This window comes from Dermacentor andersoni, chromosome 6 (genome assembly GCF_023375885.2).
Source record: "Dermacentor andersoni chromosome 6, qqDerAnde1_hic_scaffold, whole genome shotgun sequence".
Classification (NCBI taxonomy): Eukaryota; Metazoa; Arthropoda; class Arachnida; order Ixodida; family Ixodidae; genus Dermacentor; species Dermacentor andersoni.
Window position 1 is genome coordinate 119,676,591 of NC_092819.1, and position 16,293 is coordinate 119,692,883.

The 16,293-nt window shown below is 42.7% G+C and overlaps 1 long non-coding RNA gene across 1 annotated transcript; it reads right to left on the minus strand.

Moving 5' to 3' along the window:
• Positions 1-2,016: 2,016 nt before the first annotated feature.
• LOC140218791 (uncharacterized) lies at positions 2,017-7,013 on the minus strand. The gene is made up of 3 exons (XR_011894979.1): positions 6,616-7,013; positions 5,417-5,518; positions 2,017-2,101 (listed from the first exon to the last, which is right to left on the minus strand). It is a non-coding gene; the product is annotated as an uncharacterized lncRNA (long non-coding RNA).
• Between the last annotated feature and the right edge of the window lie 9,280 nt (positions 7,014-16,293).

Sequence of the window (16,293 nt, forward strand, 5' to 3'; positions counted from 1 at the left end):
CCAAGGCACCAAGTATGACGGGGTTTGCTGCATTTAAAAGAAAAACTTAAAATCTAGTGACTGTTGGTTTTGAATTTTCGATTTAGGTTGTCATTTCTTTATAAAAAATTGGCAAAAATCGCAAATTTTCAGAAAACGAAACTATCAAGTTTACAATTCCGTAACCCAGCAAGAAAAAATGATATAGCAATTCTGTGAACTGTATCTGATAGCACATCTAAAGCGGACAAAATTGATATTTTACACATGAACCTCAAAAAATGTGTCAATGTGTTATTACAACTTTTGCAAAACCCTCGTAAATAACGTAACAAATTCACGTAAGATGTAAAATGACATATCAAATTTGACCGCTTTGAATGGTCTAATGGATGACGTTTACAGAATCGCGATATCTGTTTTTGATGCAGAGCTATTAGTTTGTAAACTTCGTGCTTCTATTCTTTTCGAACTTCTGAATATTTGAAAATCATTTTAACAAAATTCAAGCCCTAAATCAAAATTCCGCTTCCAACAGTCACTAGAATTCAACTTTCTCTCTCAAATGCAACAAATTTCATTAAAATCGGTCCAGGGGTTATCTCAGAAAAACGTTTTTGCGTTTTTACATGTATTTGAATAGGCCGCGTCGGAGTTGGGTCCGAGCTAGAGCTTCCTCTTAAACATATCAGGAGGTAAGGAAGTAAACAGGAATTTGTCATAAGGAAAAGTCAAAAGGTGTCCGTGTCACTTCGCGCTGCAATCCAAGATCATGTTACCGTACCAACTCGCCCAACTTTCTATCCTTTTGCAGTGCGCCTTTTGCTGAATCCACTAGAAACCTAATTTACTTCTGTTACTTCTGCTTCAACAAACCGTTGCTACTATTTGTCACAATACGCGGTTATGCCGCTCTCATTTCATACGAAGCACGGTTCTGAGGAGTGCTGCATACGATTAGCTCCTGAATGAAAAGAAGCACCTTTACCTAATAAAGTAAATCAACGTTCATACAGTTCATTCTTTATAGTCAAAGAAAAATTATGCGTAGCGCGTATGTCTCGCGCGCAGATTTTATGCAGAAGTTCCAAACTCTAGAAGCCGCGAATCGAGAGACAGCTAATTCCTTATGAACCATGCTGCCGTGGAATCCGTTGTATCAACGCGCGTTCTCTTGAATGAATTATCCTAAACTTCGAATAAAGAAACTCACCCTTATGAAAATGGTTATGTCCTTTATGTTTACTGTATGTTTCCCAGAGTTCACATGAGGAAACGTCCTTTATGTTTCCTCCATGTTGAAATTTGGCCACTGCTTTTATGTTTCCTTCATGTGTCCTCCCTTTATGTATCCCTTATGTTACCGTCCTTTATGTTTCCTCCATGTTGAAATTTGGCCACTGCTTTTATGTTTCCTTCATGTGTCCTCCCTTTATGTATCCCTTATGTTACCGTCCTTTATGTTTCCTCCATGTTGAAATTTGGCCACTGCTTTTATGTTTCCTACATGTGTCCTTCCTTTGTGCATCCTTTACGTTACCGTCCTTTATATTTCCTCCATGTTGAAATTTGGCCACTGCTTTTATGTTTCCTTCGTATGTCCCACCTTTATGCATCCTTAATGTAGCCCCAGTGATTAAATCCTCTATTTTGTGTAGACATGCATAGATGAAGTTCCCTGTGCCCATTTTATATTTATGCACTTATTGTGAGTTTTAAAGTTTTGCATTGGTTTCATTGTAAAGTTACTGTTCCCTACATAATGCAGTATACGGATTGGAACACTGCTACGGCACAGAAATTCATGCCAATTCGTTCTAAAGTTACAAACTAATTGGCCTTCATATAATATTTCAGTATAACACTTGAGTACCATTGTACGTTCTTCACTGCAGCGCTGCTGTTGTTCTAGTTATGTCTTTCTTACTAATATAAAATGTAATGTTTGATTGGAAAATTAGGTTATATTAGTGCTTACACTTTTAAAAGGAAGTTTTGACTATACTTTGTAAAGTCTGAAATTACGAGTAGTTTATTGGACTATCTGCATGTTACTTCAATTCCACGTCTGCTCACAGCAGACCTCTGGAATGCGGTGCTTGGATGAGAGCTCACAGGGCACCTGAAAAACGAAACAAAAGCCAATCTTTCTCACTTATTCAAAAATATTCATGTAAGCAAGAACAGCTTGGCCTGTATGCACAGCTAAGAAACTTGCAGCAGTCAAAAATAGCTCATAAAAACATCAGGGCAACACAGAAGCTTTTAACTAGTTGTTTGAAACAGACTGCACTGTTTGCCAGTCCACTCAGGTATGAAACTGCTCACAAATTATTTTAATCATTATTGCAGCAGCTGCTAAGTAGTACATGAACTGTACGAGTAGGCAACTGGCCAATAGACCTTTGTGTGGTACCTCAAGTATCGAGGTTCCCGAAGTTGAGGCCCTCACTAGGCCACGAGCAAAAACTTGCCAGTATCTACCAGGAAAGCTCCCATCGCGCAACGCTACTGTCGATGCCATAAGGTAATGTGGTTAAAAGTTAGCCGCGCACACATTCTAATGCCAAATTGAAAGGCGTTACAATATCCTGTGCATTTTTCACATTTTCACAAAGTTTTTGTAGTTCTTACACATCTTTATTGTCAGTTGCAGGCTGTAGGTGTGCATTCTACTGAACCTTTAGCACAACACTTTACTACCTTCAGCATGCCACAGAAGGTGGGAGGCAAACATTCTGTGTATGTAGCAGCATCTGCTTCACAAGCAAGAAAGGTGTTATTCGTGTGGCGAGTTGTTTAGGCTTTATTCACACGTACAACCATCATCAAAAGAAACAAACACTGTGTCCATGTTTTCAGCTGAGTCTGGGACATCTAGTTGGCCTTGAAGCCGCCACCATTGCAGCAACAGTCAAGAATGCAGTGGCATTAACCAGAAATAGTAAGACATATTGGACCGCTTGCTTTAAACAGACAGAAGTCTGTCACCATAAGAATAGTGGTTAAAAAGCACGGTGTTTGTTGCACACACAATTGTGTTGAAAAAGCTAGGGCTTGAAGGCCACAAATTTAGTTATGATTAATCTTAAGACATACCGCACTGTTATACAACTTTTGTGTGACAGCATTACTTAGGAGGCTTTCTGCCTAAACCATTTATTTATTTATTTAAATATACCTTACAGGACCCTAGTCATTGTGTAAGTGGGGCGAGTACACTCAAAGGTTATACAATAATTAGAATACATATGTGAATACATATGAAAAATATACACTGTAAGAAATACGCTAACGTGCAGTAAGGTAGCGTTAAAAAATCGTGCAAATGACAAACTGAATGCTTTTGAATGCGAGAGGTCAGTGAACAAAAAATTTTCACAAAGTAAAATATGACCAATAAAATTAAAGGGAGCGGGACAATATTTGGCTATAATGAAACAGTACTTAAGGGGTAGTAGCACAATAATAACAGGAAACTCAAGAAAATATAACATGTTAGGTTATGGAGAGCTTGGAAAAATGCGATGCTAGAAGATGTCGGAATTTTTCCTGGTCACACTCATAAGCAATGGCATTAGGAAGATTGTTCCAAAGGCGAATGGCTCTTGGAAGAGCGGAGTATTAAATGAATTAGTCGTTTCATAGATACGCATGAAATTTGACTGCACAGCCGGTGTGACCTGTAATGAGGAGGTTCATGAGGCAGGACAGATGGTGCTGTATTATGGACATATTTATGAAACAAGGATATTTTTGTTATAGTCGTAACAACGTGAAATAAAACGCGCAGCCCTATTCTGGATAGATTCGAGTTTTTCGATCAAGTATTTCTGATGGGGAGACCAGATGGATGCGGCGTATTCAAGCTGAGGTAGAACAAATGTTAGATAATCCAATTTACGAATGTGATTAGTAGAATTATGCAACTTGCGTCTTATGTACCCTAATGATCTTGATGCTTTGGCGCATATGTATGCAATGTAGGTTGACCATAAAAGAGTCGAAGATATATGAACACCAAGATATTTATTTGACTATCATGCAAAATACTGATGTTATTTATGTGATAAGGAAACGTGGGTTTAGTATGCTTGCGGCTAAAAGAGATAATTTTGCATTTAGAAACGTTAAGCTTTATTAGCCAAGTGTTACACCAAATAGAAATAAGTTCAAGATCTTTTTGGAGCATTGCATGATCATCGGCACATTTGATGGAACGATAAAGAATGCCGTCTGCAAAAATGCGCACGTGTGAGGAAACGTTATTGGGTATATTAATGTATATTAGAAATAGTAATGGCCCAAGAACCCAGGTTTTTAAAACCTTTTCGTACAACCATCGAGAGCGCATTATTCACAGTAGAAAACCTCAATTCAGTGAGAGTGCAACAAATAATTACACTATATCAAAAAGTGGCTGTTTCAAAATTGCACCAAGTGCAGTGTGGCTCGAGTGTGAAGCAAGCCTCCCTGTAACATATCGGAAACCTGAGGTGGTAAGCGTATGGCACCACAAACCACAGATGTATGCATAAATTCTACGTAGTACTCCGCATTGTTTGCGTGTCACGGGAAGCTTGTGTATTAGGCAGTTGACAAGTAATAAAGAAGAGAAGGTAAAAAAGATTTGAGATAAATGACAGCATAGGACAAGTTTGTGTTATCAACTGAACCAGTGCAGTGAAACGGAGAAAAAAATGCAATGCAACAGAGAATGCTCTGCTTTCAGCTGTGCTGCCATGGTGGGCTTGCAACTAGTCTACTGGGCTGACTTTTATGATTCAGCAGCATTCTACACCACATTATCACCAATTAAACTTCTGTGACATATAAAGGAGACCCGCTTCCACCCGGAAGCCCACGAGCTCTTGAGACACATATTGAACTTGCCACATTAAAAGGTTAATGGCTTGTTGTTTGCTTTAAAAATTGAGCACTCATACTGTGACTATTAATTTGGCAGCTACCTAATAAATCAGAATATTTTACTGCCTTCATGCTGGTATTTTTTAGATGAATTATGGTATGCAATACATAATTGTGACTGCGAAAAGGGAAGAATTCAGGTGTGCAGGTATTAGTGTGAGAAGTGATTAATAATAATTAAGGTAACCAAAGCCTTCCGTTTCTCTCGGGTGGCTCATAGACACCCTCGTGTTCCTCAATGACGTTCCTAAAAAAGCAATCTGGCTCGCATAATATACAGTCTGTATTGCGTATACATTGCATAGTCACTCCAGCCCTGTTTATATTTATCTCAGAAGAATTTAATTTGGTTACATTGCTTCAACTGAAGGCTCCCTAGATAAATAAAAGATATTGTGCAAGTGATCTGCTACTAGAAATCCTGGAAATGGCACACGTACACAGTAAAATGATTGCATATTACACAAGCATATCCTACAACTCACAGTGCAGCTAGTTTTTTACTCACCTTGTAAAAGCATGCAGGTCAAGTGCATCATTGTGCGATCCAGTATGTAGCAGTGCAGCAGGTTCCTACAGGTTGTAGGCTTGACTCCAGAACCCGCATAACCTTCAACAGTAAGAAAGGTTTAATTTATTGAGACGTGAAACTTCAAGCGTGTGCTTTAGTGTCATGTGGAATTGAAAAAAAAAGGGACTCTCACATCAATCTGTGCCTGCTTGTACAGATGTCTTGTAGTTATATCTCACGAGGTTACACTGTTATATTTTAAAATTCAGGCGGGAATAAAACCAGCAGCAAACATCAGAATATCTGTGAAATTATCACCAAAACCTAAATATGTAGAGAATCAAAACAATCGTTTATGAACGGTCTAAAACCTAGGCCGCGATTTTGTAGCGATGCCCTTTCCTATGCTACTCCTTTTCCTCAGTGGTCTGACACACTCCGCCATCGTTATTGACTAGAACCGCCAGCTGTGAATGGTGGGCTATAAGAGAGGCAAACATCGAGTGGAAAGCATCGCAACAAAATCGCAGCCCTATTTACGCAGTGCTACAACCCACATACTTTCACAACAATCGCAGGAGCTGACATCCTGTTCTTCAGATCAAAATATTGATGAAAACGAGCGTCTGATTGACATGCCTCGATTAAAAAGAAATTTCGCTGTTGTAATATCGGTCTATATTTGCCGTGCAATATAGAAGACAAATAAGCGAACACGCCGAAGAACAGAAACAATGCAGACAGGTTCTCGCGAAGCTGGACTTCTAACTGAACTGCATCAATAAAATAATCTTCACATAAGCTAATATCTGCTCAAGTGTAAAACACCGCAGTCGAGTGCCAACTCGCGATGCCCGTTACACATCGACATGCATTACACACGTAACTTGCGGAAATGCATATCTACGGAAGAATTTTGTGCTGGGAAACTACCGAGGAAACAGTAACTTTCAGCGTTTACGTAAATATTTGCCCATTAAGTCCCAACAATCGGCGGTGTGAGCACATCACTGCATAAAGCAAGTAAGCGGTGAGAAATAATACATTTCACAGAAATTCCCCTCGTGAAACGCTTTGCTCAATGTGCACAGCAACGTGGTCAACATACGCTACGAAAGTGTTCTGTTGTCGTTCCACAAAGCTTACTACATGAACCATAAGCTGCGATAATGCGCGCAAGCGTCAGACCTGCTTACCTTCAATGCGGTCGGCGAACGGCTCCTTTGTCTCGCAGGCACCACGCGACGACGCTCTTCCCGGCGCGAATCCGGTCGAATTGCCGATGAACACCAGCGCACGAAAGCCCAACTTTCAACAAATTCTTCCACGCACCAGAATTCGAAGCCACAGTACCAGGTATTTCACGAGCGAACGCGGACAGGCGAGAACAAAGGCAGCTCGGACGGGCGCTGTAGTGCACATAAGACAGGCGTATCACAGGAAACATAAGGCGAATGAATGGCATTACACGAGTCCAGAGGGTTCCTGATGGTTAATGCACACGATACGGACCACAGTTTGTTTAGCCAGTTCGAAAATATGATTCAATTACCGCGTAACTGCAACGAGCACTCTCACCGTGCACACCAACACAACGTGGCCCAACCGTCACACTGCGGCAGCGCCGCGCTGCGGTTAACAAGTGAATTTAGCCTCCGAGATCTACATTTTCTTTTAGAGCGGGCATTTCGTAAAAGCACGGCCTTCGAGATTTGAAAAAAGTCGTAGCTGGAAGGAAGACTGATATTTAAACACAAATTATTGACTTTAAAGTGTCTTGGTACACTGCCTTGTTCTTTTGAAGTATATACAGAGATTTCAGACGAGCTATGCGCGAACTTTTGCCGACGGACAGGAGCCAATCAGCGCGCATCATGTGCAGCTCCGTCTCCTTGCGCTGGCGGACGGTGTGCGGGCAGCCGCGATAGCTGTGAGACCCACCGATCAGAAATTCGGAATCACCACACATATACACGCTTCTTATGGCGCCCAGTGGCGTGTTCTTGAGAATGTCAGGCCTTATCTTGAATAGGTGGAACCATATTTCCTCGTAGCGTAAGGAATAAAGACGACAAAATGTGGCGATGGCTGGCTTGCAGCGGCAGCTGGAGCTTTGGCCAAAGTGAAACAGGCGTACTGCTTGCATGCTCGCGTAATCAAATACCGCCATACTTCACACACAACTTTCATACTCAGCCAACTCACAATTATAAATTATTCAGTTGTACGCCCAAGCAAGCATTTACGGGATCCGCGCTGCCCTACTTCTACGCCTGCTAATATTGACACAGCAATGACTCGTACTTCTGGTCAGCGCGAAAGCGACACGGACAAAAGGAAGAAACAGAACAACACGGCGCTGTTTCTTAGGAGTGTTTCTTCCTTGTTTCCGCGTTGCTTTTGCGCTGTTGCTAAAGGTACGATGAATCGTAACCAATTCGCCCACTTTGCTATCTCGCTACAGCAATCACATGCAGTTTTAAAAAGAAAGGCACTTTTAGCATCGACCGCCGGTTATGCATTGGTTAGTGACCATACTTTTGTGTATAATCTGTGTGAGTAGTAGAGGAAAGGTATCATGACAAGGCCGAGGGCTGAAAAAAAATTGCGTAGAAAAAGCAACATGTCAAAAAGTGCTTCGAAGACCACGGTTTTGAGGTGGAGCAGTGGCAGCGCCTCCCAATGTTCGAGTTTTTTTTTTTTTTTTTTTCAGTTTAGAGTATCAGAAACGTTATAGATAATCAATTTCAGTGCATTCTTTCGAACTAAGCGTTCTGAAAGTTAGCGGCAGCTCTAGTTCAGCTTTGGAGGTGGCAGCGCTTGCATTTCCTGCTGACGGCTGCAAAGAAATCTTACGAGGGTATTATAGAGACAATCGTAATGTACGTATTAGATATTTATGTGTAATGAGGCTATCATGAAGCCAATATAACACCGCGAACAGCTACTTAAATGGTTGTATAATCATATAAACGGCGGATTGGCCGCGGAGGCGTCCGCCTCTTTTTCGGTTCATGTAGCGCAAGCCATCGAACACTGCGCGTCGTGCCACCGCGTCTCCAGCCGCCGCGCAATTGTTATTTGTCGTGAGAGATTATTCGCTGCATGAGGCTTTGGTGTACGTGTGTACTGTTGATGGCGCGTGGTGATCAATACAGCCAAGATAGATAGGGAGGGGGAGGCAGGTGCACCCCCCCCCTTTTCTTTTACTGTGATACGCCAGTAGTTAAAGTTAACACATCTTTCATGTAGACGATCTATCTGTAGCATGTGTGAAAAGATAATCATTGGGCGCACTCTATGTTACCTGGAGGTGCACTCGAGGGAGTACACAGCTAGGTAACATAGAGTGCCCACACAGGTAACATAGTGCTTATATATAAGCCAGATATATAAATTACGTAGATTATTTCCCAAACTGGAGGCGAAGCGGAGCATCTGAAAGACGCCTGCTATGAGAAGCGTCTTAAACATTCAATCAACTATATTTGAAACTTTCATAAAATTCTTGCATATTAGGTTAAATACTGCAGATTTCTGCATCTGGCTTGCTACTGGAGAATAGCAGGTTGAAAATGTAAGAAATACTTTATATATTAAGAGAATGCATAGCATAAATCATTATATACACCATCCTATTTCATGGCATGCTCAATTTTCCGCACAATATAGGCACAATTAGTGCCGGTCGGCATGTCTAGTGTGAGGGGGGCAAGCAGTGCCTTTTCCCTGAATCTGCCAGTGACTAACATTTAGTACAGATAGATCTAACTGTACTATTTGCAAAAGATGCTCACTGCGCACATTCTGTTACCTACATGTGCACTCAAGTGCACATGTAGGTAACATATATAGAGTGCATGCGCACCATACATGGATTAATGCTCTATGTTACCTACGTATGCACTGAAGTGCACACCTAGGTAACATCCCGCCGTAAACACAAAGGGCACACCCTACAATAATTATAATAAGGGTTGTTTTCTTGGTACAAATGAAAGGATAAATCAAGATTTAGTATTACAATGACTCTGCAGAGTGTATCAATGGCTGTCACACTGTACAGATATATCTGCCTGTGTTATATGTACAGGCAGTTGTTATGTGCACTCTATGTCACCTACATGTGCACTCAAGTGTACACTCAGGTCACACATAGTACACACCCCGTTAACATCCTGCCGTAAACATAAAGGACACATCCTAGAGGCATAATAAAGGTCACTTCCTCGAGGTATACGTTAGGATGAGTAAACATGTGGTACACACAAAGTTGGCGTCCCGGAGGTCACACAAAGGACAAGGAATCATAAAGGTCACATAGGGCACAAGAAGGAAACATAAAAGAAACATAAAGGCAATGATCATTTTCATAGGGGCAGGGTTTTCGGTTGCCAACACCACACTCCAATTAAGGTGTACACCGTAGAGGGTGACTCCAGTATTATTTATACGCCCCTGGCTTTCTTTGACGCGCATCTTAGCTTAGCCATATCTCTCAAATTTGCTCTTCCGGACGTGCTGAAGATAACAAAAGTATTATGCACTGCTTTATTACAGGGAAACCGCTAACAAAAGAAGTGACAAAAGAAAAGACAAACAGCACAGCGAATGTCCAGTTCGTCTTTCTTGTCTTCATTTTTTCGCGCTGTTTCTCCGTAACGAAGCCTTACGAACGAGCCCAAGTTCACACCCTTTTAAATTTTTTTGTGCACTGCTGCCCACGAACTTTTGGTGTACACCAGGTCGAAGTGCTTCTCGCACCCTTACTCTCCTAGTCGCATGACTTGGTCTTCACGTTCGAGAGCATTCTACGAATCATTAAGTCGACTCTTTTCAGTGAACATGCAAACTATGTCTTTGGACACGCAAGACCTGCTGTTGCAGTTTGGTGCGAATCATTTCTTGGCTAAAATCAGTCTCCTCCAGGCAACGTCGCGGCTCGAGATACACATCTCCCTTCCCTCTCTTACGATTCAGACTCTTCGCCTGAATATTTAAGCGCTTGCCTAGAACGACGATGATATATTGCTCAATCTTGAAGCAAATATTAATTAATAGAGCACCGTCTGCCCGCAGCACTTGTCGGTGACCGCTTCAAAGGATCGACACACGCCGTCTGGGCGCCTGCTAGAGCACGCGGCGCGACTAAACTGTCGGAATCATCATCGGCGGGATTTCAGTGATTATGGTGAAGGACAGGAACAGGGAAAAAATTACTGTTAATTTCTTGCAATGCACTTTGCGTATATTTACAATTGCTTAGACGTTCAAACTGCCCTCTTGTTCAGCTTCTTAGCGTGTGCTGCTATGCATCGGTGCAGACTTCAAGCAACACCAATAGTGAGACGCGATTGTCACCAGCAGCACCCGCGTCGTCAGAGCACCTGTTCTTACACCGTGGTAGGAGACGCCCGCTATGCGCTAAGCGCGTCCTCCAGGACCACAAGAAAGTTTCCAGTCCAGTTACGCACCCACCCAACTGAATCGGAAAATAAAGGATAAGCGGATTGGTGCAATAACGTAGCACAGAGTACTTTGGGGCCACAATAAGTAATAAGTATGAAGTGGCGCGTGGTATGTGGAAACAAGTAATGGTGTCAGCGCTAACGCACGCCAATGCCATTGTATGTCTAAAATCTGCTATCTTGTCGGGTTTTGACGTTTACCAAAGATGGGTACACGGGTTGGCTTTGGGAGCCCACGGCAAAATCAGAAATGAGGCAGTAAAGGGTGACATGGGTAGGACCTCTTTTGAAGTCAGAGAATCACAGAGAAAAGTCGATTTGAAGAAAGACTCATGCAGATGAATGTAAGTAAATGGAGGGCTGAAGTGCACATGTATCTGTACTTGAGTATCGTGGACACAGAATGGAGAAAGAGGACAAGAAGTTTGGCGACCCAGTACATGGTAATTGAAACTTTGAATGGACAACCAAGAGTCATGAGAAAGTGAGAGAAGCTGACAGGTAATGGGATGCGAAAAATTGAAAAAAAGACCATGAAGATTAACAAGAATAAGAAGGGAATGAGAATGGAAAATGTGTGAGATAGCACAAAATTCAGTGCTTTGCTATTTGAGGCTCGAGCAGATAGCCTAAGCACAAAAACATACCGGAGCAAATATTCGGAACTAGATGAGCTATGTCTACGCTGCAGGAAAAATCCGGAGACGACTCGGCCCATCCTAATGCAATAGGAAGGGATTCAATCGGTGACAACAATAGTTAACCTACATCTTTTAGAAACGTTGAAAAAAAGGACACAATGCAAAAAAAAAGACAGGGGCATGAGAGAGCAACACGCCTACTGCGCTAGGGATACACACTCGCCGCAGTGTGCATTCCGCTCTCTCGCGCCCCAGTCTTAATTGCACTGCGTCATTTTTTGCAATCAATCACCAACGAGCCCATGCTTCTACGCACATTCTGGATACGCTTTGGTTTAAAGGAGACGGACGTGTCAACGGGTCAGCAGTCGAGATAAGCAAGATACGTTTAGAGTATTTGTGGAAAGAATAAGATGCGGCCAGGTCTTTTAGTCATAAGTAGCGGTACTAGGTAGATTTTCTAAGAAAAAAATGATTAAGGAGATGTATACAAAAATGCTACATAAGACATATATAGTGTACCTGAATAACTCAAGCAGGCTAGAAGATTTTCACGGCCCCCTGCTTCAAAGGGGAAGCCATAGTATTATCAGCATCATTATCATCACCTATTTCCTGGTCAATACCTGCCTATTAAACCGTAAACAGATAGTGTAAATAGCCAATACCCCGTTTGAGCTTGATGCAGTAATTACACGTATACCTCAAAGCTCAGTCATTGAACCAACACTCTTCACACGACACGTTAACGACCTTCCGCTCGAAGCAAAACTGTTAAACACCAAGTATTTATTGGGCGAACCAGTGCCCACAAAAACAGGCTACACCCAAAGTACAACAATAGTGGGGGCTTGCTCCACCACTGGTAAAGGTGGCGCCACCAGCGGCGTGACGTGGCATGAGGGATCACGTGGACACAAAGGCCGCGTTGGCTGCTTCGGGAGCGCCGAAGCGAACTGAAAACGAAAGTTTAAAGTCCCACCTGCGCTGTGGTTCTGATTAAATGGAAAGGTTTTCCCGCCTTTGGTACCTGCATGACAGCATATGAAAGCACTCTAATAGGTAGTGGCTGCTTTTCGAGGCGTGCAGCATGGCACGCTACTTACTGCTCGGTGCCGCAGTGCCGGACGTAGGCAACGGAGCCTCTCAGCCTTATTCACACGTAGCCCAAGACATGAAGCTGCTTGGCTGGGGAAACATAGAACCGGCAAACAGGCATCCGCAACAACTGGGGTATGCAGCAACCACAGACGCGAGGAAGATTTCTGATACGGCGTCGGGACTGCGATGTTCGGTGAGTAGCAGAAAGCGCGCACTGAGACGTTCGCCCGTGCGCCTTGACCGGCTAATATCATGATCGACGCTTCATTTGGTCTATGAACTTGTTGACGCTAGACACTGACAAGTTCATTGGAATGGAAAGCGAGCGGTAAGAAGTACATTAGAAAAGGCATGGCACATGGTCATGTTTGCGTTATGAATTAACGTACTGGAATACGCAAAAGAAGCAGCGGGAAATCGATTGCTGAGAAGACAGATAAACATGCAGTGCGGCGCAACATGAAAAATAATGATATTGAAACATATATGAATTTAGAAGAAAAGAAATAAAAAGATTCAATCCTCGCGACGGCACATCACGAAATTATTTATCAACAGCTGATAGCGTCCACGCAGCAATGGTTGCTTGTGTACTGTCAGACGCTCATATTGTGCGGCCTAAAGCTCACGGCACGGTGTGAAAACGCGCTCGCAGCGAAAGCAAAACATTGTGCGCGGACATGTATGCAGACGCGCAGTCAGTCGCTGCGAATTCCGATGCGATCGTTGCATTGAGGCTTCATTATGTTGTGCTCCATTCGGTTATACAGACAGGCCACTTCGGCAGCGGTGCACCACAGAGCAACAACTAATTTCTGTATCTTCTGCAGCTTTCGGCACGTGCCCATCTACCGTGAAAGGCATTGCTTCGTCGCTGGTCCGGTGCTATCAGCGGCGGTCAGCGGATAACTGCAAGCATTACAAGCTTCGAGTGGCGGAACAGCGCATTCACAAGGACGCCCCCAGTGGACGAATCTGCCTATATTAGGAGCGACGCCTCAGCTGAGTCTTCCGTTCGGCAGCGGTGGACCACACAGGAACAAGTAATTTTTGTATCTTCTGCAGGTGAGCAATATTCTTTTCTATTGCACAACGCTCGAAATCTTGACTGTGCACTGCTGCAGAACACAGCAAACATTGTAGTTGACACTGGCATTGCTTTTGTTGGGTACTTCTGTAAGGCACTTGCGATACTTAAACGTAAATGATTAAGGAGGTGAAAGATATTGCCAAGGCGCTTGAGGACCTGAGGCGAGAACTAAGGACAGATCTCAGGTCATTGAAAGAAAGTGTGAAAAACTGCAATGATACCTGCGATGGTGTCAATGAAATCATAGGAGAAACGGAAGAACATAGAAAGGAAGTCCCAAATCTTTAAAAAGAAAAAAAAACAAAGAGGTCGAAGCTGAAGACTGCTGATTGAGTGAATGGATAGATCAATCAGAACAGTGTCAAAGGATGTACAACTTGGAAACAAAAGGAGTGCCTGAGGAAGGAGACGTCGTCGACGTTGTGAGGAGGATCTGGAGTACCCTGAATGAGCCGATTGCTGATTCGGACATTGACATCTGCCATGGGGTACCCACATCAGAGTCCTACAAAAAAAGAACATTCTTGTCCGTTTTGTACAACGCGCAAAACGGGACAAAATTTTGCAAAAAGCGACAAAGCACAGAATGACTACAAAAGATCTTCCTTATGGTGGAGACGGCACACCCATCTATGGGAACGAGCACCTGACCTGCTCAAACAAGATAATTCTTTGTGCTGCGATGGCTCAGAAAAAAGTAGCAGGATAGAAGTTTGTGTGGGTGACTGACGGGAAAATTTTTGCCCGCAAGGATGAGTGAATCACAAGCCACATAATTAGCAGCGCTGCTGACATCGAGCGAGATAACTGTACAGAAAAACTGTACAAGCTGTACAGTGCAAAACAGCTCTAATGGAAGACATACCACAGGAATGCCACATTTATGAATTTGATCAGTTGCAGAAAGACACAAAAAAGCCGAAGGAAAGTTTTCAGCAATTAATCTAAATAGGAGAAACCTTAGAACTAAGGTTTAAGATCTCGAAATTGCTTCTGCAGGCATTTAGCTTAAAATTTACCGTTATAGTATTTACGGTAACATGGCTGTCAGCTGAAAACGAACCTCCTTACCTTCAAGGTTACAAATTGGAAAGCATAAATAGAAAAAACACAAAAGAGGTGGTGGGATAGCCATTTACTTAAAAGATAATTTACCGCATAAGGTATTAGGCAGCATGTGCAGAATGGATGAAAATGTCGAGAGCTTATCGGCGAAAGTGCTTAGCACCACTGTCTGCGCCGTGTACAGGCCACCTTCTGGCTGCGTATCTGAATACATGTCGTTTCTGGAAAATTCACTTTGCTCTTTTAACTCGGCCAATGCGCCGTTCGTTTATGATACTTGGAGATAAAAATATTGACACACTATCCGGTAACTTACATGCTAACACATTTCAAGACGTTGTTCACCAGTACGCGTGCAACAATGTGATAACACTGCCCACTAGGGTTACCGTTGACACGGCCGCATCCCTTGACATCTGCTTCACAAACATAGATAGCGATGGTCTTTCTGCTGGTGTAATCTTCAATGACATCAGTGATCACCTGCCTGTGTTTTGCCTAGCAAACGCATCCTACAAGGAACAACATAATGATGAATGAAACCTCTTCCTCCGCACGGTAAACGAAACTGCGCTGAACATGTTCAGCTGCCTCATCAACGAAGAAAGCTGGCAGGCCGTCTATGATGAGCACAACCCCGACACTGCGTACAAGATCTTCTTGGACAAATTCAAACAGTGCTACAATGCAGCCTTCCCTGTGCGAATGCAGAAAAAAAGAAATAAGGAAGTTAGAAAACCGTGGATAACTCCGGACTTCTACGAAAGAATACGTAAAAAGAATAAATTGTACCAGTTTCATTAGCTCTCGTATTTGTGACATATTGACTCAGTTTAAAAGATTCAGAAATAAATTGAACTTAGATTTGAAAAAGACAAGGGATGATTATTACGAAAGAAATTTTTACAAAATTCAAACGATCAACGTAGACTGTGGAACACTGTGAACGATTTAACTGGACGAGAGCGAAAAACGCATATCGTGAATGAAATTGTAATCGATAATGCCAGTGTAGTTGGGGAAAGAGCTTGTTGATGAAATGAATCGACACTTTATTAGCACAGGGGTATATAGTGCACAAGATTCGGAAGCGGATGGTTTTATGACTACAGAGCAGGTTGATTCCATTATGCTTACACCAGCAACCCGTACTGAAATTGAAACAGTTATCAGGGCCCTACAAAACAAAACTGCAGGCGGGGAAGACGAAATAAAGGCCTTACTTGTCAAGTATGTCGCTCATATTGTCCTGTATTAACCCATATAATAAACGAGATGCTTAGAGGTTGTGGGTTCCCAGATGAACCAAAAATAGCTAAGGTCACCCCCTGTTTACAAAGGTGGCGAGGAGAAAAAGCTTTCCAGCTACAGGCCGATATCTGTTTTGCCGGTGTTTTCCAAGATATTTGTGCGTGTTAATAATGATAGGCTTACGTGTCTTTTTTTCATAAAAACGAAATAATTACGAAGTCGCAGTATGGCTTTCCAAAGGATAAGCCGGCAGAACAA